Below are 15,046 nucleotides of genomic sequence, written 5' to 3'. Positions count from 1 at the left end.
AAGGTGATGTCTATAACGTCTTAGGTGATGCTGCATGTGAAGGTGGGAGAATGAGCTGTCCTGTTTTTGCTGTCAGCCTAACTTTCTTAACTCTGTTCAATAAAGCTCAGAGGGTAACAGAAGGACCACTTCAGGCTGCCGCCTCCCGGTATCACTAGAAGAACTTCCCTGCTGACTGGTTGTTGCTTGGCCTTTGTGGGCCTATTATGGTGTGTTTGTCCTCCCACTGCTCAGCACTGTCTGACGTCTGCCTAACACTGTGCTCCACTTCAAATACAGGAAATTCAGACCCAGCAAGTGAAAGAGAAGGAATTTTTCACTCCACTGTTCAGCGAAAAACAGAAGTTGACCACTAGAAGAATTCTGAGTGGCAACTGCTGCTGCCTCCTGGATATTCTTTTTGGATCTCCTGGAACTGGGAAGACAGTGACAATAACAGAGGCTATGTTACAGGGGACAACAGCGACATGGTCAACAGTAAACTTAGCTCTGTGGTATGTTCATCTCTACAGGAATTCTGCGTTTGATTAAATTATACAATCAGAAAGGTGGGAAAAACTTGAAAATTCCAGTTCCTGTTGACAAATGTCAAGTGTTTAGGTCAGGATTGCTCCAAGAGTGGTCCTCAGACTAGTTCATTGAAATTGTCAGGGAGTGCTTGTTAAAATAGCAGATTCATGGGCCCACCTATGGTTTGCTGTATCCAAAACAGGGTGGTGGGGTCATAGGTCATACATTTTGAACAGTTTCTCCAGGTGGTTATGGTATTCATCCAAGTGTAAAAAGCATCACTATGGATTTGCAACAAGGTGTTCTTACAATTTTGAATATTTTAATATCTAATATTGGTACCTATTTCTCCTGCATCTTAGCTTTAAATATATGTGTCTGCTCCTAGTAGGTCAAACAGGTATCAATTCTTTCTTTTCAGCAGTATTATTCAGTGATTTCTATGTGAGGGACTGCACCCATTTCCCAAGGCTGCCATAACGGAGTATCACAAGCTGGGTGGCTTTAAACAATAGAAATTTACTGTTTCACAGTTCTGGAGGCTAGAAGCCCGAAGTCTAGGTGTTGCTAGGGGTGCACACCCTTTGACACCTGTCAGGGACTGTCGCTGTGCTATTTTCAGGCTTCTGGTGGTTTGCTGACAGTCTCTGCATTTCTCACATGCAGCTGTGTAACTCAATCCTCTGCCTTGGCATCACATGGCACTACCCCTGCTTTTCTGTCTTCAGGTGGCTGTCTTCTTGTATGGATACCAGTCATATGAGTTCAGGGTCCCATCCTACTCTTGGATGACCTCAGCATAACTAATTAGATCTGCGACAACTAGAGTTCCAAGTAAAGGTACGTTCTGAAGTTCTGCGGTTATGACATCAATGTATCCTTTCTGAGGAGACACAATTCAACCCATAACAGCTGCTGAACTAGTCAGCCAATATAAATCTACATTAAAATAAAAATGGCCTTTGAATCTCAAGTGATCCATTCTAATGTGATACTGATTATAAGAATAGTTAATATTTCCTCCTACCTCAATGCCCCACTCATATTTCAGGCTGGAACCTACTCCTAATTTAGAGCTCTCTTTCCCCCTTTTGCCAACTTCTATTATGAATTTACCTTTGCCACTCAGCTTAGTGTGTCCCAAGGTTCTCTTTACCATGCCACAGTCGCAGAGCTCCAGGGAAAAGCAACCTGGTCTCATCTCTCCAGGCAGAGGAGAACAGAAGCGCCATCTCCACACATGCTGCAGATGGCTTTTCCAGTCTACCTCAATCATTATCAGCTAGAAGCAGCGGGCATTGGGACTTGGATGTGAGCTGCAAAGTATAGAATTGTGACAACAATTCCAGTGCCATGCGGACTTTTCCTGGATGTGGACTTTTCCTGGACTCCTGTTCCTTGTGACAGCTCCTAACTGTCACTGAACTGGGGTTGGGTTGCATTTGCAGGGATTTGGAATGGAGTTGGTGCCAACTTGGACTTGGTGAACATGTTAAAGACACTACTCTTTTATGGATTCTTGCTGTATTGGCCAAGAGTTTGCTTAAAGGCCTTAATCACTGTAAAAAAAAATAGAAGACTGTATAAAGAAGATGTGGCACATATACACTATGGAATACTACTCAGCCATAAGAAATGATGACATCTGATCATTTACAACAAAATGGTGGGATCTTGATAACATTATACAGAGTGAAATAAGTAAATCAGAAAAAAACAAGAACTGCATGATTCCATACATTGGTGGAACATAAAAAAAGAGACCAAGAGAGATGGACAAGAGTGTGGTGGTAATGGGGGGGGGGGAAGAGGGAGGGTCACAAAGAAAACTAGATAGAAGGTGACGGAGGACAATCTGACTTTGGGTCATGGGTATGCAACAGAATTGAATGACAAGATAACCTGGACATGTTTTCTTTGAGTGTATGTACCCTGATTTATTGATGTCACCCCATTAAAATTAATAAAAATTTAATAAAAGAATAATTAATATTTGTTGCTCACTTCCCCAGGGTCTGACATTGTTGTGCATACCAAACCTATACTTGATGACGTAACCCTCACCACAGCCTAGTAGGAGGAGCTATAGCTGCCTGACTTTATCCATCAGAAAACAGAAGCACAGTGAAGGAAGGGCTAGCCCTGTCACAAGCCTAAGATGTGAGCAGATTCTGTGTGGCCACTAAGCTTCCATATATAGCCAGTGTACACTACTGTTTCTCATCCAATAGGATCATCAACCTTCCTGTCCATAGGGTACATCAGAATAAAACTAAGGTCCCATGTTTTTTTCTCACTTCACTATGCAAAAATTTAAACTTCTGATCTTCTGAGTGTAGTTTGAAATGTGGGGACCTGTGTCCTGTTAGGCTGTAACAGTACTCTGCCATCACCGTTTCTCCTTCCCTGGGCCTCAGGGATGTTCCCATTCCAAAGTGAATGACTTTCCTGTGGTCAGAACAGAAAATACTTCTATGTCATAGTCATTTAAATATTTTGTGTAATTGCAAGAGCAATAGGTGTCTATTACAGTTAAAAATACTCGCTGTAATAAGGAAAACAATACCTCCTAGCCCACCAGCCAAAGGAAAGCTCTCTTAATGTTTTTATCTGCATTACTCTTTCAGAAGTATTCTTATGCAAGCATTTATGTATTTATGCATGTACAGATACATTTATTTATATGTTTATATACAAATGTAAAGTCTCATCTGACATTAAATTTTGTAACTTGCTTGTCTTACTGTAGTAGATTAAATTTTGTATGTACCCTAACCCAAATATTTCCAAATACTAAAGCCCTATTTCTTATTTGGAAATATGGTCTCTGCTCATATAATTAAATTAAAGTCTCGAGAAGAGATCATCTCGGATGATTCCTAAATTGAGGATGTAGGATGGTCCCTAAATGCAAGCACTGCTGTCCTTAGACCAGAAAGGAGAGGGAGACCGCACACACACAGGGAAGAAGGCCATGTGAAGACAGGCAGAAACTAGAGTTGAGCTGCCACAAAGCAGGGAAGTCAGTAGCTAGCTGAAGCAGGAAGAAATAAGGAAGCTATTGGTAAGGCAGCATGGGCCTGCCGATACTTGGATTTCAGATTTCTGATGTCTACAATGATGAGAAAAAACATATATATTGTTCTAAGCCACAGAGCTCCCGGTAATTAGGTACGGCAGTCCTAGGAAACTCATAAACACACTAGCACATACCCCACGTCACTGATTGTAAATAGACATCAGTCTGCATCCTATTTTTTCATGCCTGTGCAGATAGTAATGCCAATGAATATATATAAGTAAAATAAATATATTGTTGTTCAAATAAGTTTGTAAATATGATGTATATGTTTGCTAGCTTGTGGTTTGCATTGGGGGCTGGGCAATGCCAGATATAGTGGTCTGTGAGGTTGCAGGTCGCCTTCTTGCTTGGGAGGGGCCATTGTCTTGCTAATGTTTACTGGAAGAGAGATTCTGCCCCACTACCTAGAGGTGCAGGATGATTTCTTTTTCTTTCTTCCCTGATCCCTTGCCCTCCATGGGAAAAACAGGTTTCTGCTTTTCCCTTGGCTTTTCTTGTGACTTGCCTGTCTTGGTGAGACACCAATAACAGAATGGCCCACCATCCTCCGACTCCACTGTTTCTTCACCGTCTGCCCAAATTCAATGAGAACCTGCCTGAGAATGGCCACAATGGTGGCCCCTGGTTATACATATACCTAGTATTTTGTTTACATGGCAATGATTTTTTGGTATTGATTCCTTTCAAGCTTATAGCTCTTGTAAGATACATACTGTTGCTAATCCCCCCCTTTTTTTTACAGAGACAGAGAGTAAGTCAGAGAGAGGGACAGACAGACAAGAACGGAGAGAGATGAGAAGCATCAATCATTAGTTTTTCATTGCGTGTTGCAACACCCTAGTTGTTCATTGATTGCTTTCTCATATGTGCCTTGACCATGGACCTTCAGCAGACTGAGTAACCCCTTGCTGGAGCCAGCGCCCTTGGGTTCAAACTGGTGGGATTTTGCTCAAACCAGATAAGCCCGCGCTCAAGCTGGCGACCTCGGGGTCTCGAACCTGGGTCCTCTGCATCCCAGTCCGACGCTCTATCCACTGCGCCACCGCCTGGTCAGGCCTAATCCCCATTTTAAAGAAGAAAAGCTAAGAGACAGGGAGAAGAAGGTCTTGGGCCAAGACTGAACAGTGAGAGGGCAGGACAGCTTGGGTTTGTACCCAGCACCTCATGCTCCAAAGGCTATGAACCTGTCAGAGATTTGTTGTTAATTGTCAGAAGCAGTCTGCACAACAAGCATGCATATTTTACAAGGTCATTAGAAGTAATATTTATATATAATATGTTTTATGAATAGCCGGACCTAGTGACAAAAGAGGTGACTGACATTGGGACACTAGGCTGATTGCAATCAATGGGACAGAATTGACAGTGCACTAAGATAAGGAGTCAGTGGGAGGTGAAGAATGTTAAGGAATGTAGAAAACTCTTGAATTTTGATGTGGGAACAGAGGAGGTATTTAAAAAAACTTTAAATGCTTGAAACGTGAGCCAATTTTAACCTTCATGTGAAGGAGCATTCTCATCTAGGATTTAACACCTGAATTCCCCTTATTGTTTTCCTTCTGACCCTTGTAGAGGATGAAAAATGATTTCTCTTCTACGCTTGAAAGTTCTTCTGGCTGATCTAATAATCAAATTGACATGAAAGAAATTAGCAGAAGAAAATAACCAAATTTATTGTGCCTATTCATATGGGGCTTCTGGAGCAATATGGGGCCTGAAAAAAAATGGGGCAGTTGAGACTTATATGCCATCTTGAGCTTAAAGAAAGGGGGTAAGGCAATTTACAGGTGGATTAGGAGCAACCATTAGGTAAACAAAATGTTGTCATCAGTCATCCAGAATCAAGGGATCATACAGGGGAATGTAACTGACACACCTGGCAGGCTCCTCTCAGTCTGCCGCAATTAGTTCATATTAAAACAGTTATGTATGAAGACAGCTCTCTCCCTGAAGCATGCTTTTCTACCTGAATTCCTTTTGGAAGTAAAAGGCTCTTCTTGAATCTTTTGTTTCTTCAAAATAATCGGTTTAAAATACTCATTATCCCCAAAAGGTAGATTTTGGGGTGGCAAACTCTGTTCATCTTCACACTCTTGTTTCCACTGCAGAGTTAACAAGATTCCCCAAATGAACTATCATGGGTTTAAGCTCAATATATATTTACTTATTAGTGAATGAAAGAATGGATATAAGTGTGCGAAAGAAATGCTAATGATTTTAGACTTTTGCCTCTCAAGGAAGCAGCATATTGCTGCCAGCCTGGTGATATGGCTGGATAATACATGAACCGAGTGAGCATGTATTATCTTCTAACTATTTTAATATAGAGCAGTCCAAATGCATTGTTGGGCAAACACTGTGCCTTGTTTCCCTGGTGTGATCTCTCCTAGAGCTCACCAAGTGAGTCAGAGACAAGCCGGTGTTCCTAGCCTGGGGACTGGATAACAGTCTGCTTAGAGGCACGATGTGGAGCAACTCTTACGTGCTTCTGAAATGCCTAAAAGTAGAGACTCTTGTGTCTTCAAAAATTTGAACTCATGACATACCAGCAAGATGTTTGTTTCCTCAGAATAGATATCTATCTTCTCGTTAGGAAAAACAGCAAGAAATGAGTTTTCACAATGTCTACCTAGTCCCCAAGGCTCAGACAGCCCCCGCTGCTGTGTCCCAACACTTGAAGGCCACTGAAGTCCCACCACATGCCATATACTTAAATAGGTTTTCTCATTTTCTGCTCGGGATAGCTCTGTGACGAAGTTAGGCCAAGTCCCACTTCACAGATGACCGGAGTTGGGCTGACACAGTAGTGACAGGATGGGAAAGGGTTCCATTCCCCGCCCTCCCTAGAGGACACAGAGAAGCCTCTCTTTTGAAGATAGGCTTCCAGGGCTGGAAAAATAGATCACACTCCCTGCTATTGTGGTCACAAGGGGATGGTCCTCTACCACCCTTCTGTGTGATGAAGATGACAACAGTTAGGTGAAATCCTGCCCTTGTACTAAGAGACTTGAGTATTGGCCACAATCATGGCCGATCCCTGAAGGGAGGACGGGCTTCGGGCTTGGGCAGAAGCTCAGATGTTGCCCTTGGGACAAGTGAGCTACACGGAGGGGAAGTGATATGTACGGACCTGCTTTAAGTGATTGTTTTATATTTTATCTCTTTTAATCCTAACAGCTATTTAACTTACCTATTATTATGAACAATACTCATAGCAGGGTACTGACATTAGAAAAAATATGTGTAACTCAAAGAAACGCTTTTGTTGTCTCACTCTGCAATTGTTCTCATTTTCTTTTTATTTTGTCTTCATGATTCCAGCCCTTGAATGCCCTAATCTCCTTATCAGGTGCCAACAGAAAGACCCCTTTAAATCAGGGGGTAAAAGTAGCACTAGTGAGAGATGCAGGGGCAATTTCAGTTTATAAATATACCTTTATATGTTGTATGCAATGTTGTCATCAGGAAGAATGGAATTTTGATAGAACTGAAAAAATATATTCGTGAACAGTTCAAGAAAGATAATGAGCACATATTTTCATTACTATGTAAAAGTAGTCATTTTGTTCAATTTCATGGAAAAATGAAGTAGATTTAGAGAAACCGAATTGACTCTGTGTTTCTATGTTTAGCTCTAGCACCTGAAACGTACGCTCACAGTTGCAATTTTACCTCACTTCAGACCAGAGCTGGGCTGGGATGAGGGAGGAGAGAAATCAAAGAATGATTTCTCAAGATCAGACATCCCAGAAAATGCTTTTATATCCTAGAAAACTGAGGGATATAGAAGGACTGCTCCAGTTAACGCTGGCTTTACCCACAAAGTCAGCTCCCAAACTCCATTCCCCCCTCCCCCCTTGCTGAGCCCCCTGGTCTGAGACTCTCAGAGCTGCAATCATGGACTTGGTCACAAGGTGGCATCACATATATCTCCAATTCGGTGTTTTTTTGTTTCTTTTTACGGAAAAGGAGTACATTTTGTGAAGAATAAAAATATCATGAAATGGTTTGTTTACTAAGATGCCAATTTCGTTTGAAAAATTCATAGGTATATGGAAGGAGATCTCTCTGCTATTGACCCTAAATCTATGTATATCTCATTCTTTGATTTCTCTCCTCCCTCATCCGTGTCTGTTGATGTACAGTGTGGACTGTGCAGTCCTTACCAGAGAGCAGGACTTTCTCCTTCCATTATTACCCCACCCTCATACAGGTTCTCAAGTCTTTCTTGCATACACTCTTTCTGTCATCTCGGTCCAGAATACTACGGACACAGCTGCCCAGACCCTGCTCTGATGCTCCATCCTTCCTGTCACCTCTCGCTTCCCCAGTCCCCATCAGGGACTGCCGGTGCCCATTACTGCTACCTGGTGTTGAATCATGTGTGCAAGTACTAGGTAGAGTACGTATTTTTACTCTTCTTTTACAATTACCTTTTAAAAACCCAGAATTTGAATCACTCCTTACATAGGTTCATACGCTAGATTTTAAGGAAGGTTATTATATTTTTTGTTCTTTGAATAAACGTATTTGTAGAGTAATTTGAAAATGGTGGTGCGTTGGTGCCATCTCCTGACAGAAGCCTGAACTGCAGCTTGAACATCCTGGACACTGAAAGTGGGAGGGAGGGCAGGCTGTGGCCCAAATCCACCAGACAAAGCTTTCTGGAAGTCTAGGTGGAAAGGAAGAATTCCTTGGGTATAGGTATACTGATGGTCCATTTCAAGACACGTCATATAAATGAAATCATATAATACATAGTCTTCTGCATATTCAGCTTCTTTCACTAGCATAGTGGTGTAGCATGTACCCTGTTGTAGCACGTAGCTGTATTTGATTCCTTTTTATTAGCAAATGATGTCATATTTTTTATCCATCCATTAGTTCAAGGACATTTAATTGGTAACACATTTGGTTATTATGAATGTGGATGCTATATGCAGTGGTATACTAGTTTTTATGTAGAAACGTGTTCTCATTTTTCTTGGCTGTGTACTTATGAGTGGAATTGCTGGGTACTATGTTTACTCTCTAACCTTAAAGCAACTGTCAAATTGTTTTCATGACCCTGACAGTCTTGAGGGAATCAGGAACTTTGTTATATTTCTCATGGTTAGACATGGTTATGGGTTTTGAGAAAGAATACCACAGAGTTAAAATGCCTATCTTGTTACATCATATCTGGGAGGATAAGATAGACATGTGACTTCACGTGGCTCACTGACCATGTTGAATTTCATCACTAGGTAAAGGTGGTGCTGCCGCACACCAGTTCAAAACTGCTCACTTACACAAATCCCAGTCAACCAAGCAGTACTTTGATGATTTCTTCTGGAAACAACACTTTTAAAACAAGAAAAGGTAGCAAGCTTTACTGAAAAGCTTCCAGCTCTGAATGTGCTTTGAAACAAAAAGCCATTTATTTGTCTCTTTGTAAGTACAAAAAATAATCCTATGAAGTGAGCAATGATTTCATTTTCAATAATTTAATGTGAGGCATTAAATCTTTCTTTGCTTCATCAAAAAGGATTTTGCGCCTGAGCAGGCGGTGGCGCAGTGAATAGAGCGTCGGACTGGGATGTGGAAGGACCCAGGTTTGAGACCCCGAGATGGCCAGCTTGAGCGCGGGTTCATCTGGCTTGAGCAAAAAACAAAAAAAAGCCCTGGCCGGTTGGCTCAGCGGTAGAGCGTCGGCCTGGCGTGCGGGTGACCCGGATTCAATTCCCGGACAGGGCACTTAGAAGAAGCGCCCATTTGCTTTTCCACCCCCCCCTTCCTCTCTCTTTCCCTCCCGCAGCCAAGGCTTCATTGGAGCAAAGATGGCCCGGGCGCTGGGGATGGCTCCTTGGTCTCTGCCCCAGGCGCTAGAGTGGCTCTGGTCGTGGCAGAGAGACACCCCGGAGGGGCAGAGCATCGCCCCCTGGTGGGCAAAGCATCGCCCCTGGTGGGCGTGTGGGGTGGATCCCGGTCGGCCGCACGCGGGAGTCTGTCTGACTGTCTCTCCCCGTTTCCAGCTTCAGAAAAATACAAAAAAAAAAAGCTCAACAGCTTGGACCCAAGGTCGCTGGCTCGAGGTTACTTGGTCTGCTGAAGGCCCACGGTCAAGGCACACATGAGAAAGCAATCAATGAACTAAGGTGTCGCAACGAAAAACTGATGATTGATGCTTCTCATCTCTCATCGTTCCTGTCTGTCTGTCCCTATCTATCCTTATCTCTGACTCTCTCTCTGTCTCTGTAAAAAAATAAATAAATAAATGTTAAAAAAAAGATTTTGCAAATATGTTTAGTCCATGTTAAAAATTAATTTTGTGTTCACTTTGATAACTTCTGTCTTATCTGTTTTTCATCTCATCTAAAGGATTTACCAAGTGTGGAATAAGGTCTTCTGAAATTATATCATTCTAAACTCTCCCATTGTTAAATATGTCATATAAAAGTATTGTCTAATGTACCATATTACATAGTATGATGGTGGTGATAGGAAACGCTTTTGCATTTCCCTGTCAAAGTTGTGGGGTCTGAGAAAGAAGATACCCACTAAGATAGGCTCCTGGCATTTAACTGGTCTCACATTTAAAAGCAAGTCTAGCAGCTACTTCTACACAGGTGCCTCTCAGGCAAACTGCACTACAGGGAAAAGCTTTCGCTTAACTGTGTAGGCCTGCACTATGCACCTGTCATCTGAGCCAGTCCTTTAAAAACTGTTCTGGGGATTGTATTTCAACCAATAAGACTGAGGTTTTCTGCAATCTGAGCTGCACATCTCTATCCTCATCAGCATCTTCACCAACCAATCATAGTGGTTCTATTCTCACCAATCAGAACAGTGCTTTTTAGGCTTTGGAGTCCGCATTTGCATGAGAACAGACCAATCAGGCATCAGGGGCAGGGACTTCTCTTCCTAAAAATAAGGTCTCCTATGGCTTAAGGAGCACACATTCCCTTTCCACTTAAGACTGTTCCCACTGCTGGAGCTGAAACACTGAAGACAGCGCAGGAATAGATGGGACCAGAGCAGAACAGAGTGCAGCTGTCTAGGTGGAGAGGGTGAACTTAATGCAAGGCCATCACGCTTTGAGGTCACCTAACAGCCATTGCTGCTTCATATTTAAGCTGGATCACATTGAGCTATTTCACAGCCATGCTGTTCTCACAGGTATGCTGTGTCACAATTGAGCTTTCTGTACTGAATAGAGTTTCCTTCTTCACTGCCCTCCCCAAATTTGGGATTCAATTGGTGCCAACAACCATTTATTGACAAGTCAAAATTATTTTATTTCACATTAGTAATCTTTATGTTGGACTTTCCATTAAATAAAAAAGATAGCAACTGCCTGACCAGGCGGTGGCACAGCAGATAGAGCGTTGGACTGGGATGCCGAGGACCCAGGTTTGAGACCCCGAGGTCGCCAGCTGGAGCGTGGGCTCATCTGGTTTGAGCAAAAGCTCACCAGCCTGGACCCAAGGTCGTTGGCTCAAGCAAAGGCTTACTCAGTCTGCTGAAGGCCTGCGGTCAAGGCACATATGAGAAAGCAATCAATGAACAACTAAGGTGTCGCAATGCGCAATGAAAAACTAATGATTGATGCTTCTCATCTCTCCGTTCCTGTCTGTCTGTCCCTGTCTATCCCTCTGTCTGACTCTCTGTCTCTGTTAAAAAAAAAAAAGACAGCAACCTACAAAGGTAGTATACATGAAACCATACTCAATAAGTGTTTGAATAAATGTCAACTGATGGTCACTGGCACTAATTCACTGCCAACAGCAATCCCGTTTGGGGTGAATGGAGACTTTATTCAGAGCAAACAATTGTGATAAGAATGGCTGTGAGGCAGTTCCAGCTTGGGCCCTATGTGGCTAGACAACTGTGCTCTGCTCAGCACTGCTGTAGTCCACTATGCTTTTTCCAAGATGGCTCTGCTCCACTTGGTTCTGGGGAGTGTCTTTGGTGTTTCAGCTTGAGTAATCGGAACATAGTCTTAGGTGGGAAGGGAAGTGGGCTCTCCTAGCCAGAGAAAAGCTGACTATAGAGGTCTCTGCCCCTCATCCCTGACTGGTCTGTTCTCATGCAAATAAGGACTCCAAATCTTTGCAATTTCATTGGTCCAAAAAACATTGTCTTAACTGGTTGGAATGGAGCTGCTCCAATTGGTCAGTGAAGATGCTAATGAGGCTATACCTTCACAACTCTGATTGGATAGGGAATGTCTTAGTCCTACTGATTGAAATACAATTTCAAGAACTCTTTTATGAGTTGCCTTAGCTGGCTGTAACACAGTGCAGGCTAGCAGTTTAGTGCTGGAGGCAGCCCATTTATTGTAGGCTTCAACCTGAAGCATGGCTTTCATGAGAGGTTCATGTTTAGTAATGGCTGTTAGGCTCTGGGTTTTTTTTAATTAATTTTTAAGTTCAATTAGCCACCAAGGACCTTTATTGGTAAGTATGTTCTTTCTCGGTGTCAACATGAAGAGATGATGACTAGAGATAAACTGTCTTTAGGAAATAATAATTCCAAATAATAAATGTAGGTACTCTGCCATCATGTGGTGAACCTTAATTCTACCTCTGGCCCTCGAGGGCAGGGCCCATTTAAGACTCACTTCTAAAGGATAATGTTAATGAATGGAAAACAGTTACTGTACATTGAAGAAAGTTGGAAAACACCATCTTAAATCAATGACTCAGTGATGTCATGTGGGCATCATGTCCTCCCAGATACAATGTGACAAGAATGATATTTCAACAATGGGGTATTTTTTTCTCAAAACCCATAATGTCTCTCCAATCACAAGAAAAGTTACTAACTGCCTGACTTCCTCAAGACTGCGAAGGACATGCCTGACCGATAGTGGCACAGTAGATAAAGCATTGATCTGAAATGCTGAGGTTGGCAGTTGGAAGCCCCAAGGTTGCTAGCTGTGAGCATGGGTTCATCAGCGCAAGATTGCCAGCTTGAGCGGGGGATCATCCACATGATCCCAAAGCTTGCCTACTTGAGCCCAAAGATCACTGGCATGAAAAGCCCAAGGTCACTGGCTTAAGTAAGAGGACACTAATTTGGCTCGGGTCAAGGCATGTATGAGAAGCAATCAATGCACAACTAAAGTGAAAGCAACTACAAGTTGATACTTTTCACCCTCTCTGTCTCTTCCTGTCTCTCCTTCTCACTCTTGTTCTCAGGAAAAAAACTGTCAAGGTAATGAAAACAATCTGACAGCTATTCAAAGTTAAACAGAAAGTAAACAAACGTCCCAGTAATTCCCCTCCTAGGTACAAGGCCAAGAGAACTGAGAACAAAGGTCTACATAAAAACTAGTATACAAATGTATGTATCATCATTCCTAATAACCAAATATGATACCACTGAAATGTCTACCAATTAATGAGTTGATAAGTAAAATGTGATATATGGTTTGGCAATACAAAGGAATGATGTACTACTACTTGCAACAACATGGCAGAACCTTGAAACCATGCCAATAGAAGAAGCTAAATGTGCAAAAGACCACACATGGTATGATTTTGTATCTATTAAATGTCCAGGCAGAGGACAGCAGTATGGCTGTACCCAAGGAATTCCCCGTTTTTCACTCAGACTTTCAAAAACCACTAGTTGTTAGGTTTGGGCCACCGTCCATCCCATTCTGCTCTCCAATGTTCAAATTGCAGTTCAAACCTACAGCACAAGGTGGCACCAATGAACCTCCATTTACAAGTTTTTCTACAAAGATTATCAAAATGCAAAAAAGAAAAAGAAAAAGAAAAAGAAAAAGCTTGACCAGGCGGTGGCGCAGTGGATAGAGCATCGAACTGGGATGCAGAGGACCCAGGTTTTAGACCCCGAGGTCACCAGCTTGAGAGTGGGCTCACCCGGTTTGAGCAAAAAGCTCACCAGCTTGGACCCAAGTTCGCTGGCTCAAGCAAGGGGTTACTCGGTCTGCTGAAGGCCCGTGGTCAAGGCACATATGAGAAAGCAATCAATGAACAACTAAAGTGCTGCAATGAAGAACTGATGCTTCTCATCTCTCCCTTCTTGTCTGTCTAACCCTATCTGTCCCTCTCTCTCTCGCTCTGATCCTGTAAAAAATATATACAATACCCTTTCTTAAAATCTAGCCTACGAACCTACATATAGAATGATTCTAATTCTATCAGAAAAAAACAAACATAATGTAAGAAATGCGTTGGCCCTGTCCTGGGTTTGAATCCCAGTCAGGGCACACAGGAGAAGCGCCCATCTGCTTCCCCACCCTTCCCCCTCTCCTTTCTCTCTATCTCTCTCTTCCCCTCCCTCAGCGGAGGCAAAAGTGGCCCAGGCGCTGAGGACAGCTCCATGGCCTCCGCCTCAGGCACTAGAATGGCTCCGATTACATGCCGGGTGCATTGAGAGTCTGCGTCTCTGCCTCCCTGCTTCTTACTTCAGAAAAAAAAAAAAAAGAAAAGACAGAACTTAGACTAATACTGTCTTTAAACTGTCTCCTGTGCAGACTCGACTGAACACAGTGGAAAAGGTCTGAGAGTGTGGACAAAAACAAAATGCACAGTTAAACCAAGCATAAGGGGGTGTTTGATCACTAAATGCATTTCTGTTTTTTGGGGGGTGGTCATAGTTTCAGATTAACCCTATAGAAATGAAAAGTGCACAAGCAATGTGTAAAAAGTAGTGAAGGTGAATGTTAAATTTTGCCTAAACCTGTCAGAGCCCCGGGGTGCTCTGCTGCACCTCACTGAGCTGATGAAAGGAATGGAGAGAACAAAGGAGGCGACAAGCCTGAGTGACCTCTGGGAAGGTGCAGAGATGAAACCGCTTATAAACAGAGCGCGTGTTCTGCATAAGAATGTGAGCACAGGAGGCCGGCAGAAACGTGCTGGCAAGTGGGAGTCCCAGGGACCCAGGGTCAGTGAGAACTAAGGAGGGTGTACGATTTCCAGACCGCGTGGGGATCCATTACTGAAAATCCTTCCCTTTGACGGCTGCTTCCTGGCTAGTGAACATGTAGAGAGCTGGGCATCAGCTCAGTGTCACTCCTGGCGGTGCTCCTGCTTCTTCCCTGCCCCCGGGGACCAGTGACAGCCTGCCAGGGCACTTTCCTTCCTACCAACGCTGCTGTCATTTCAGCATGTAAACGGGCTGGGTAACATCCCATGGAAGCAAATGTGTCTTTCTTCCACATTTCCTCAACCTGGACGGGCTCAGAGCCCTCGGGTGTCCAATCAGTCACCTCTGAGCCCCGTCTGCTCACCTGGGAGCCCACTGCTGACTGCAGTCAGGCCGGACTCCCTGACCCCTCCCTCCCATCCCGCCCCCGTTAGTCTTGCCCACCGTACCAGGCCCACCTCCTCTCTGAGGTGTCTCAGACACCTCCCATGAAGCTCTTTTCCTCTTTATAAACTAGGCAGGTTCTACGGTGGCCACCCTAACTTCACAGGGACCTGGACCAGGTGAAACCAT

General features: G+C 43.3%; 1 long non-coding RNA gene across 1 annotated transcript in view; it reads right to left on the bottom strand.

The window, feature by feature from the left end:
• Positions 1-2,713: 2,713 nt before the first annotated feature.
• Positions 2,714-15,046, bottom strand: part of LOC136317474 (uncharacterized) — a 30,088-nt gene continuing 17,755 nt past the window's right edge. Inside the window, exon 3 of the long non-coding RNA XR_010727875.1 lies at positions 2,714-2,958. This is a non-coding gene — a long non-coding RNA (uncharacterized lncRNA). The remainder of the gene's footprint in view (positions 2,959-15,046) is intronic.

This window comes from Saccopteryx bilineata, chromosome X (assembly GCF_036850765.1).
Source record: "Saccopteryx bilineata isolate mSacBil1 chromosome X, mSacBil1_pri_phased_curated, whole genome shotgun sequence".
Classification (NCBI taxonomy): Eukaryota; Metazoa; Chordata; class Mammalia; order Chiroptera; family Emballonuridae; genus Saccopteryx; species Saccopteryx bilineata.
This window is presented reverse-complemented; position numbering and strand designations above follow the sequence as displayed.